The sequence below is a fragment of the Acinonyx jubatus genome, chromosome E1 (assembly GCF_027475565.1).
Source record: "Acinonyx jubatus isolate Ajub_Pintada_27869175 chromosome E1, VMU_Ajub_asm_v1.0, whole genome shotgun sequence".
Classification (NCBI taxonomy): Eukaryota; Metazoa; Chordata; class Mammalia; order Carnivora; family Felidae; genus Acinonyx; species Acinonyx jubatus.
This window is the reverse complement of record NC_069397.1, coordinates 39,230,528-39,243,447: the sequence shown is the minus strand read 5'-3', so window position 1 is coordinate 39,243,447 and position 12,920 is coordinate 39,230,528. Positions and strand designations below refer to the sequence as shown.

At 41.5% G+C, this 12,920-nt stretch overlaps 1 pseudogene; it reads right to left on the bottom strand.

Annotated features, from left to right (window-relative positions):
• Positions 1-2,977: 2,977 nt before the first annotated feature.
• LOC106971737 (keratin-associated protein 4-3-like) lies at positions 2,978-12,527 on the bottom strand (annotated as a pseudogene).
• Between the last annotated feature and the right edge of the window lie 393 nt (positions 12,528-12,920).

Genomic DNA, 12,920 nt, shown 5'->3' with positions numbered 1-12,920 from the left:
CTCCAGGCTCTGACCTGTCAGCACAGAGCCGACGCGGGGCTCAAACCCACAGACTGTGAGATCATGACCTGAGCTGAAGTCGGACGTTTAACCGACTGAACCACCCAGGCGCCCCTTGATTTGTATTTCTTGATCACTTACACTTTTGATTTTTTTTCATGTTTATTGACTATTTGCATTTTCTCTAATATAAAATTCCTGTCTACTTCTTTTACCCAATTTTATTAAAAAAATTTTATTACCCAATTTTCTATGAGGTTGTTTATGTCTACCAGTTTGTGGGAGTTATTTACAGGTTCTTGAGACTGATCCTTTGTCCCTTGTATGTATTGTGAGTATTTTCTCCCAGTCAATACCCTGAGGGACAAAAGAACTGAGCTCATTCAGCCCCAGAGTCATGAGAAATAGTAAACAATTGTTGTTCCTCAGTAGTAGTTTGTAACATGGCAACAGATAATTAAAATAATTTTATTTTGTTGCCATTTTCAGCAACGTGGATGGAACTGGAGGGTATTTTGCTAACTGAAATAAGCCAGGCAGATAAAGACACATACCATATGTTTTCACTCATATGTAGATCCTGAGAAACTTAACAGAAGACCATGGGGGAGGGGAAGGGGGGAAATAAAGTTACAGAGAGGGAGGGAAGCAAACCATCAGAGACTCTTAAGGACTGAGAACAAACTAAGGGTAGATGGGGGGATGGGGGAGAGGGGAAAGTGGGTGATGCGCAGGGAGGAGGGTACTTACTGGGTGTTGTATGGAAACCAATTTGACAATGAATTATATCAAAAAAATAAAAATCCCTTCTATCTATATTTTATGCCAAAATTTTCCTTACATACCATTTTTATCTTTTTGTTTTGTTTTTTTTGTTTGTTTGTTTTTTAGCTGATCAATCTTCCCACAGTTTTATCTATTTTGTTCACCTTTTAAAGACCAAACTTTTGGGGCACCTGTGGCTCAGTTGGTTAAGTGTCCGACAAGAGCTCTGAGATGATTTTGGCTCAGGCCATGATCTCACGATCCGTGAGTTCGAGCCCTGTGTCCAGCTCTGCACTGTCAGTCCTTGGGATTCTCTCTCTCTCCCCGTCTCTTTCTGTCCTTCCCCTCACCCCCCTCTAAATAAATAAATAAACTAAAAAAAAACTTAAAAAAAAGACCAAACTTTCAGCTTTATTGAACTTCATTATTTTTGTTTTCTTTTCTGTTTTATTAATTTCCACTCTTTTTTTTTTTTTAAGTATTTAATTTCTTCTATGTAGTTTGGGGACAATTCTGTTGCCTTCCTTTAGCTTCTTAAGATAGGCCATTTAACTCTAATTTTAAGGTTTCCTCTCCTCTAATATAAAGATTTAAACATACAAATTAGAATCAAAACACTGCTTTTATTGCATCCCATGAGTTTTGATGTCATGTTTTATTATTATCCAATTTTATACATTTAGACAATTCTTCTTCTTATAGAAGAATAATCCACTCTTGAGTTTTTACCATTTATCCACTCTCTGTCCCCATCTTACCTCTGTCTGAAACAAGTAAGAAGGGTTGCTACTGGCATCTAGTGGGTAGAGTCCAGCATGCGGCTAAACATGCTTCAGAGCTCAAAGCAGTACCTCCACTCTGCCAACAAATAATTATCTGGCCCAAAATGTCAATAGTGCCAAGGTTTAGGAACACTAATTGAGACCAACATATAAAAGTAATTAACAAATATTGTTACCTTGATTTATCTCTGTCCCCTGTTATGAATCAGGCATCTCTTCAGAGAATACCAGATAAAACTCAAAGCATGGTGCTTTGTAGAGATTGTGGATGGCTCAAAGGTAAAATTTCCATGGTGTGGTTAGCTCAATTCCCAGTGCTGTGTCCATGTTCTGGATATGAGAAAAAATGGAATGGAAGTTTAGAGGTCCATGAAATATGGCTAAGGCTATGGTTTTACCTGATCTCTTTTCTATGTTCCACAGTACATGTGGCCAGATGAAAAAGACCATGCCAGAATGCCATTCCCTGACATCAAACAACAGGGATCTGTACCTAGGCCTTAGGCTTCAGTATGCTGGCACACTGCCAGCAATATAATGGATGCTTAAACATGTCGGATGGCTCTTAAAACCTGCCTACTGCCCTTACATGTACAAGTGGTCATTGAGCTTTGGGGAATAGGTGGGAAAATACATTTGTGAACAGAAAAATCATTTGCACACAGAAAGGTTTGTTTTCAGTAATATACACGCCATACAAGACAAACGTCTTTCCAATGCACAGACCACTGTTTTTCTTGTACATTGCAAATGTAAGACCCTGGAGCTAGAATTAGAGGCTATAGCCCTTGACCAAATCCTGTCCGTAACTAGCCAAGTGGCCTTTATTCATCTGTAAAAGGGAGGTGATCTTTCTAGTTCTGCCAGTTTAGAGGTCATTGTCAGGCTTAGCATAGAAAATACTTGTCAAATGAACTATTAATGCGTGGCATTAAAATAAATGGGTTACAAAAAGCAAAATCATAATATAGGCTGGAAGATAGCAAAGACTTTATTAGAAAGGAACCAGAAAAGCTTTCCCACATCTGGGAAGACAATGCAGAGTAATTATGAAAGGTGGAAGCAAGAAAGAAGAAGAATAAGTATATAAAAATGATTATAATGAAATAGTAAACAAGGAAGAAACAAAAAAAATCATAAATTTGTGCTTTGTGATATTGAGAGGGAAAGTGGTGATCATTTTGCAAGGCTGCCACAATGACTGTAGGTCAAGGAGAAAGAATGCCTACAGCTATCAGAGATAAACAGCAAATAAAGACGAAGGCTATAAGACTGAAGTTCTTTGCAGCAACATGCATACTAGCAGAGCCTTTTAATCACGAGTATGACTAATAAAGGTGGTGGCAGCATGCTGGATGCCAATGAAGCCTGGTAGTAGACTTTGGGACAGTAATTGGAGAACTGATGATTGAGAGAACTTTGGTCTCTGTCACACAATGATTTAGTATGTGGATCAACAGTAGAAAGGCTGGCAGCAGCTGGACACACAGCAAGTGTGGAAGCAGGTGGTCCTACAGCAGGTAGTGTGGCAATGGGTTGGGCAGCAGCAGGGCTGGCAGCAGCTGGGCTGGCAACAGTTGGACCCACAGCCACGGGGCTGACAGCAGGTGGTCCTCCAGCAGGTGGTCTGACAGAAAATTGGGCCGCAGCAAGACTGGCAGTTGCTGGACCCACAGTAGCTCTACCCACTACAGGTGTGTCCACAGCTGTTGGGCCCACAGCTGGGCTGGCAGCAGGTGGTTTGACAGCAAGTTGGGTGGCAGCAAGGCTGGCAGCAGCTGGACCCACAGCCACTGGGCTAATGGCATGTGGGGTGGAAGCAAGTGATCCGGCAGCAAGGGGAGCAGCACGAGTGGGTCATGGTGTCAGGAGTGAAGAGTGGGCTTCTTCTGAGGGGTGAGTTTCTCAGATTCTGGTGCCTCTTCCTGTTCTGGGGATTTTATGCACTGGACCCCAAAGTTTGGACCAATGGGAAGGACTTTCTTTGTTGGTATTTACATGGTGTTCCATAGTCACTGGGGGCTTGTAGAAGAGGAAGTTCCACAATTTCAAGAATATTTAGAAAATAAATATTTAATGTGTTTCCTATTTGAGAATAACTCATATAAACATTTTTAGATTAAAGGAAAGTGGTCACATCAGCAGTGTCATTCTTCTTCAGTCATCATCAGATCATGTATTCAAGTTCTTGCTGGGCTGGGTAGGGTCAGAGCAGCGGTCCCTCCCCAGCTTTGTTTCTTAGGTTGCATGTAGACTGGGAGTATCCCTGGAGTAGGGGAGCAGGATGCTGATATGTTCATAGGGATGAATTAAATTCATGCCTGAGCCCAAATCTCTTTCCCCCCAAAGCCTGATTCAAGACTCCCACAGGCATATCTGTCTCTTGTAGCAACCTACCCCACTTGTATATCCCAGTTCAACCAACGACCCTTGGGTAGAGGATGTTTGGCATCATCTCTTCCATATGGCAAGGCAGAACCAAGGCAGGTGAGTAGAAGCAGCAGCAATACACTTGGACTAAGCAAGTATCCGTCAATGTACATCCTTGTTGACCAGTATTCCTGATTTACCTAAGACTAAAGGCTTTTGCAGGATATAGGACTTTCAGTGGTATAACTGGGGCAGTATGGGCAAACCAGGGTGAGTTGGATGATTCTAGTCCTAATCTTACTAACTAGCCTAGTCAGTGACTTAATGTGGCTGACTACAACTTTATTGTGCTGAATTGTTTTTAATTTTTAATTCTTTTGTTTCCTTCCTCCCTCTCCCTGTCTCTCATTCTTCATTTCTTCCTTTTTATGCTATGTCTGTCTCTCTCTTTCTCTGTCTTTTCTTCCCTTTCCCCTCCTTTGTTCATTCACTCATTCATTTGTTTGTTCGTTCATTCATTCCTTCCTTCCCTCCTTCCTTCCTCCCTTTCAATACCTCTTGCTCTTCCTCTTCTGCTTTCTCCTCAGTCTTATTTTTCTTCTAGATACTGTGTCTGTCCACCAATCTGATGAACAAAATATTGGAGTGACTGGTGAAAACCATAGATTGTCAATGATATCTTGAATATGCCTGCCATATGTCATAGATGTAAGTGTGTTAGATCTGCATCTCTATGCCCAAGGACTGTTTTCATGCAACAGCAGAATGTCATGCTTCCTATACATACCACATTGAGAGAAATGCTCAACAAATGATTCTGGAGAGTTGGTTTATAAAGACTCTAGCTCTCTCATTGCTATTAGGAGAATCCCAATGTGTGTATGCGTTACATCATCTCTGATATATTTTTCAGGTTTAAGGTTCACTTGCAAACTGTGACACTGGCCTTAAAGTGCTCCCTCCCTGTGTCACTTCCCCATACTCCTACCAGTGTGATTTGTCCTCCCCAGAGTAGCTTGCTAGAGAAACCAAACTATGACATTACTTTACCCTTCTCAGTCCTGATTTCCTCATCTCCACAATTGGGAACCTTAATACCTATGTTGAAAATTTCCTCAAGAATTAAAGATACTACCAATTTAATGCAATCCCAATCAAAATACCAACAGCATATTTTTCATAGAACTAGAACAAATAATTCTAATTTGTATGGAGCCACAAAAGATCCCAAATAGCCAAAGTTATTTGAAAAAGGAAAGCAAAGCTGGAGTTATCACAGTTCAAGACAAAGCCATAATAATCAAAACAGTTTGGAACTGGCACAAAAATAGACACACAGACCAGTGGAATAGAATAGAAAACCCAGAAATAAACCAAGAATTATATGGTCAATTAGTCTCTGACAAAGGAGGCAAAAATATGCAATGGGAAAAAGACAGTCTCTTTAACAAATGGTGTTGGGAAAACTGGATAGCTACAGGCAAAAGAATGAAACAAACCACTTTCTTACACCATACACAAAAATAAATTCTAAATGGATTAAAGACCTAAGTGTGAGACCTGAAAGCATAAAAATTCTGGAAAACAGCACAGGCAGTAATGTCTCTGATACTGATAATAGCAAATATTTTCTAGATAGGTCTCCTGAGGCCAGGGAAATAAAGCAAAAGTAATCTATCAGGACTACATCAAAATAAAAAGTGTCTGCATAGCCAAGGAAACAATCAACAAAACTAAAAGGCAACCTACGAAATGGGAGAATTTGTAACCGACATATCTGAAAAGGGTCAGTATCCAAATTATGTAAAGAACGTACACAACTCAACACCTCCAAAAAAGTAACCCAATTAAATAACGGACAGAAGACATGAACAGACATTTCTCCAAAGAAGACTTATAGATGGCCAACAGACAACATGAAAAGATACTCAACGTGACTCATCATCAGGGAAATGAAATTCAAAATTATAAGATATAGCACCTCACACCTGTCACAATGGCTACAACCAACAACAGAAAAACAACAGCTGTTGGTGAGGATGTGGAGAAAGGGAACTCTCCTGTACTACTGGTGGCTCCATTGTGGAAAACAGTATGGAGTTTCCTCAGAAAGTTAAAAACAGAACTACCTTATGATCCAGTAATTGCACTACTGGGTATTTACCTCTAAAATAGAAAAACACTAATTCAAAGGGATACATGCAACCCTATGTTTGTAGCGGCATTATTTACAATAGCCAGTATATGGAAGCAGCCCAAGTGTCCACTGATAGACAAATGGATAAAGAAGATGTGGTATATATCTACAATGGAATACAATTCAGCCATAAAAATGAATGAAGTCTTACATTTGTAACGACATGGATGGAACTAGAGAGTATAATGCTAAATGAAATAAGTCAGTCAGAGAAAGACAAAGACCATATGGTTTCACTCATGTGGAATTTAAAAAAGTAAATGAAAGAGCAAAGGAAAAGAGAGACAGACTCTTTAACTAGAGAGAACAAACCGATGGTTACCAGAGGAGACAGTGGTGGGGGAATGGTTGAAATAGGTGACGAGGATTAAGGAGTGCATTTGTGATGAGCATTGGGTGCTGTATGGAAATGATGAATCACTATATTGTACACCTGAAATGAATTTGACATGGTAGATCAACGATATTGGAATTAAAATAAAAACTTAATAAAAGGAAAGATTTAAAGATAATGTACATGAAGCATTTGGTCAATACCTAGCAAGTAGTAGGACCATGGGTCATGTCAGTTCTTCATCCTGTCACACAGATACCCAGCTCTTAAGAATCAGAGGTAGGCAAGTTTAGTCTTGGCAGTCTCTCCAGAGCATCCCAGATACGTAGGCGTCAACGTTGGCAAGTGCCCTGGACATGAGCCTTCACAGCTCATCAGAGGTCCTTCCACTGATCCCAGAATGTGACCCAAGGCTTAATTCTCCTTTTCCTCTCAGAGCCTAAATCGAGCCTCACACCCCTGAGTGCTGAGGCAGCACCATTAGTTCAGGACCAGAAGCGCCAGCCTTCTGTCTATCATAACTCCTATGAATGTCCACCTTGTTTTTTCTTTTTCTTCCTCACATTCTTCTCACCACCCTGGAACAGGCATCTTTATTTCCCTCAAATGCTTCGTAGTTCCTTCACAAAATAATGGATAGTGTTTGTTCTATAGATGGTTCAGAGCTCATGGATTACTTGAAGTCATACATGCCCATTGCACAGACTCTCAGTCCCTGACATTGTCCTTCCTTAATTGTCTTGGTAATATTTTGATCACAATAACAAATTGCCTTACAGTTGGGGAGCATAATATGTTTGGCATAAAATTGTCTGATACCTTTTAACTCTGCCATTAGGTCCTGAGGACTAGGAGGCCAAACAAGAATGTGATTTCCACAACCCAAACACAAGTGTGTTCAGCCATGTCTGTGGCTCATGAGGACACCGCATGCTCACCTGTATCTGATGCAGAGGAGTGCTGAGGGGCTGGATGGAGCCCAAGGCAGCAAAAAGATCCAAGATCTCTAAAGGGAAGGTCCCACTGCCCCCACATGAGGCTGCTGATGGCTGAACTGTAGGATACTAATGTCTACAACTTTGTCCCAGATGTCACCTGCATATACTGGAGAATATTACTTCTGTGGTCAAAGAAGACACTCAGATGAACATCTTGCTGGTGCTCAGTCCTAGGATGTTTTCTAACTTGTCTGGAGAGATGAATGTAAGTGCCCTTCATCAAGGCAGGAGACACAGTCTGGGATCTGAGTCTGTCCATGTCAGGTACATGACATTCCACTGTGAAATTTCCTTATCTGAAAATGGAGACAATAATTAGTGGAGGACTGTACGAGGCTCCAAATAGATACTGCATGTGATATGCAACCTGTGTATAAATCCTTACATTGAGAATGCTGTACAAGGAAACAAAGATCATATGGGATTCAGAATGGTACAGAATTTCTTAAGAAATATAGATGAGATCCTTTATATCTAGGGAGACCTTCAAAGTGATCATGCAAAGAAGAAAGCAGGATACAAGGACCGTGAGTACACTGAGAAAGAAAACATAATTTGAAGACTTACAGTAGTTGCAGACACCTATGTATGAATCCTGAGGATTTCTTTCTCTATGTTACTGATAGGGAGAGGGTGAAGATCTTGACTGTGGAGTTAAGGCAGAGATCATGACTCGGTATCAGGATGCATGAAGTTAGCATATGACTCATAAGATGATGGAAGAAGAGAAACAGGGAGAAGTGGTCCACACTTCAAACTGATTCATAAGCTCGTAGACAGGCAGATGAATAAGAGAAATGTTGGCGATTGCATGCTGACTTTCAACAATGATTGGCAGTGACTTTGTTTTCCAAATGGCAAACCATGTTGCGTGGAGATGGTGGTTCTTGGCAAGGCAATCAGCAGCAGGAAGGATGGCAGCAGCTGGACACACAGCAAGGGTGGCAGCAGGTGGTTCTACAGCAGGTGGTGTGGTAGCAAGCTGGGTGGTAGCATGACTGGCAGCAGGTAGACCCACTGCAAATTTGTCCACAGCCGCTGGACCCACAGCATGTGGTCTGGCAGCAGGAAGTCACACATGTTGGCTGGCAGCATGTGGTCTGGCAGCAGGTGGTCCTGCAGCACGTAGGCTGGCAGCAGGAGGGGAAACATGAGTGAGTCATGGTGTCAGGGGTGGAGGATGGGCAGGTCCTGTGCAAAGGTGAGGTTTTCAGATTTTGGTGCCTCCTCCTGATCTGGGGCTTTTATGTGTTGGACCGCCGAAGTTTAGACCAATGGGTGGGACTTTCCTTGTTGGTGTTTACATTGTTTTCCATAGTCACTGGGGGCTTGTAGAAGAAGACATTCCATAAATGATAGGAATCTTTAGAAAATAGGTGTTTAATGTGTTTCCTATTTGAGAATAACTCATAGAAACATTTTCAGATTAAAGGAAATTTGTCACATCAGCAGCATCGTTCTTGCTTCAATGATCATCAGATCATGTATTCATTTCCAGTTTGACTGGGTAGTGACAGAGCAGTGATCCCTCCCCAGCTTTGGTCCTTAGGTTGTATGTGGATTAGGAGTATTCCTGGGGAGAGGAACATGATGCTGATATGTTCATGGGGACAAATTTAGTAGATGCGTGAGCCCAGGTCTGTTTCCCCACAAAAGCCTCATTCAAGACTCCCACAGGCATATCCGTCTCTTGTAGTAACTCAGTTCAACCAAGGACCTTTGGGTAGAGATGTCCAGTATCATCTCTTTCACATGACAAGGCATAACCAAAGCAGGTGGGTAGAAGTAGCAGCAGTACACTGGGACTAAGCAAGCATCAGTCAATGTACATCCTTGTTGACCAGTAGTGCTGATTTGCCTAGGATTGAGTGCTTTCTCAGGATGTAGGACTTTCAGGGGTGTAACTGGGGCAGTATGGACGAACCAGTGTGAGTTGGGTGATTCTAGTCCTAACCTTGTTAACTAGCCTAGTCAGTGACTTCATGTTTAGAGTACATCTTTATTGTGCTGAATTGTTTTTAATTCTTAATTCTTCCCTTCCTTCCTTCCTTCCTTCCTTCCTTCCTTCCTTCCTTCCTTCCTTCTTCTTTCTCTGCTTTGTGTCCATCTCTCTCTTATTTCCCTTTTTGTCTTCCCTTTTCTTCCCTCTTTGCTTTCTCCTTCTTTCCTTCCTTCCTTCCTTCCTTCCTTCCTTCCTTCCTTCCTTCCTTCTTCCTTCCTTCCTTTCCTTCTACCCTTTCAATTCCTCTTGCTTCTCCTCCTCTGTTTTCTCTTCAGTCTTATTTTTCTTCTAGATATTGTGTCTGTCCACCACTCTGATGAAAAAAATATTGGAGTGACTGGTGAAAACCATAGTTTCTCAATATCTTGAATATGCCCACTGTATGTCATAGATCTAAGTGTGTTGGGGACAATTTCTACCTACCAGACCTGCATCTCTATGCCTAAGGGCTGTTTTCATGCAACAGCAAAATGCCATGCTTTCTATGTGTACCACACTGAGAGAAATGCTCAACCAACGATTCTGGAGAGTTGATTTAAAAAGACTCCAGCTCCCTTGTAGCTATTAGGAGAATCCCATCATGTGTGTGTTACATCATCTCTGATATATTTTTCAGGTTTAAGGTTCACTTGCAAACTGTGACACTGGCCTTAAAGTGCCCCCTCCCTGTGTCACTTCCCCACACTTCTACCAGTGTGATTTGACCTCCCCAAAGAAACTACATGCCTGGACTCTATCCTTCAGAGTAGATTCTGGGAGAAACCAAAGTCTGGCATTACTTTACCCTTCTCAGTCCTATTTCTTCATCTCCATAATGGGAACCTTAATACCTATGTTGAAAATTTCTTCATAGAAATTATTAATTTCTAATTCTCAATTCTTCTTAAAGAACTAAAGATAACGTACATGAAGGATTTGGTCAATACCTGGCAAGTAGTAGGAACTAGGTTATGTCAGTTCTTCATCTCATCACCCAATCATCTGGCTCTTAAGAAACAGTATTAGGCTCGCATGGTCTTGGCAGTCTCTTCAGAGAATCCCAGATATGTAGTCTACAATGTTGGCATGTGTCCTGGAAATGAACCTTCACGGTTCATCAAGATTCCTCCACTGCTCCCAGGAGGTGACTCGGGGCCTAATGTTCCTAAGTCTTGAGCCCAAATCAAGCCTCACATCCCTGAGTGCTGAGGAAGCACCATTATTTCAGGACCAGAGTGCCAACTTTCTATTATAACTCCTATGAATGCCCACATTGTGTTATTTGTCTTCTTCCTCACATTCTTCTCACCCTCCTGGAACACACTCTTAATTCCCCTCAAATCCTTCAGAGTTGCCTCACAGAATACAGGAGGTTGTTTAGTTTCTTGGATGGTTCAGAAAATCATATGTGCTCATTGCACAGTCTCTGAGTCTTTAATTTTGTCTTAAATTTCTTTAAGAATTTTTTTAATGTTTTTTCATTTGAGAGAGAGAGAGAGAGAGAGAGGGAGAGAGGCAGAAAGAGAGGGGGACAGAGGAGCTGAAGTGGGTTCTGCCCTGGCAGCAGCAAGTCCAATGCAGAGCTCAAACTCACAAACCGTGAGATCATAACCTGAGCTGAAGTCGGGCACTCAACCGAGTGAGCCATCCAGGTGACCCTTTCTTAAATTTCTTAATAGCATTTTGGTCAGGATGACAAATGGCCATAACATTAGGGAGAGTGCAATATATGCTCCATTTTTTTATTACAGGGAATTACTTATTTTCTCATTCTGGTGGTAGATGTTTAGTAGAAGGAGGTTATTCTGAATTGGATTTGCATGAAACAAAGATATTAGTCAGTTTAGATGAGACTCTATTGTGAGGACGCAATGGATGCTAACAAGATTTCATGGTGACAAATTGCACGTGTGGCTGAACATATGGAGATGGGAAAGGCTCCCTGTTTTCTTGACAGCTCCAAAATGCAGTCCTACCTGCCCTCACATGTATCTGCTGCTTGCTGAGTTGTGAGAAACTGATTTTTGAACCGATGTTATCTGCATATATGAGGGGTTATTTCCTCCATTGTTAAAGGAGAAATTCATCTGCACAGCTTACTAGTCCTCAGTACTAAATATTATTGCTACTTTTACTGACATGTAAAAGTAGTTGCCTTTGAGCAGGAAAAAAATATATCCAGTCCTGAATCTGAGTCTGTCCATTATTGGCTATATGAAATTACACAGTGAAATATTCTCACCTAAAAATGTGGAATACAATTCATGTTAGGCTGCTGTGTAGCTCATGTTTGATGATACATATGGTACCCAATATGTATACAAGTGCTGATATCAATACAGTAAAACAAAACAATATGGGGAGAATTGGGGTATAGACTTTATTAAGAGGCATATAAGGCATGTAAAACACTTGCATCTAACGAGATGACTCAAATGATTATAAAAAAATGAAAGTAGGAGAAAGAATCATAAGTACATTGAAAATATGATTATGAAGTTTATTAATCAGTTGCAGGAATCTATGAAAAAAACATGAAAACTTGTTTTCTTAAGTTACTTTGAGGGAGCAGGTGATCCTGACTTCAGAATCAAAGCCAAGGCCATAACTTAGTACCAAGAATTTCTGAAGCTGCACATGAGCCACATACATGGGAGAGAGAGACTTGGAGGAAGTCCTCTGCACAGCATCAAGCTGATTCACAAGCTTATAAACATATATGAGAAACAAAAATGTTGGCGATTGCACGCTGGCTTTCACCAAAATCTAGAAAGGAAATTTGGCCCCCAAATGGCAAGCCAGTTAACAGGAGGGTGTTATGTGCAGATGGTGTTTGGTAAGACAATCAGCAGCAGGAAGGCTGGCAGCAGCTGGACCCACAGCTGCTAGACCCACAGCAGTTTTGTGCACAGTCGCTGGACCCACAGCAGCTGGTCCTGCAGCAGGTAGTATGACCGCAAGTTGAGCAGCAGCAAGGCTGGCAGCAGTTCGACCCACAACAGCAAGGCTGGCAGCAGCTGGACCCACAGCATGTGGGCTGGCAGCAGGTGGTCCTGCAGCATGTAGGCTGGCAGCAAGGGGAGCAGCACGAGTGGGTCATGGTGTCAGGCATGGAGTATGGGTTCCTGTTCAGAGGTGAGTTTCTCAGATTTTGATGTTTCCTCCTGTTTTGGGATTTTTATGCACTGGCGTCTCCAAAGTTCGGACCAATGAACAGGACTTTCCGTGTTGTTTACATGTTGTTTGTTTGTTTGTTTGTTTGTTTTTGTAGTAACTGGAGAATTGTCAAGGAGGAAGTTGTTCCTTTAAAGTGTTTTGAGGCTTCAATAATTTAGTCTTTGTCACTTTCTTAATTGAGAATACTACATAAGAACCTTTTCCAGAAATGAGAAAGTCAGGAATCAACACCAGCTACATTTCTGGTCATTTGACATGATGTGGTCATGTGATAGTTTCTGCTGGCTTAGCAAAGGTCAGAACAATTGTCCTTTGC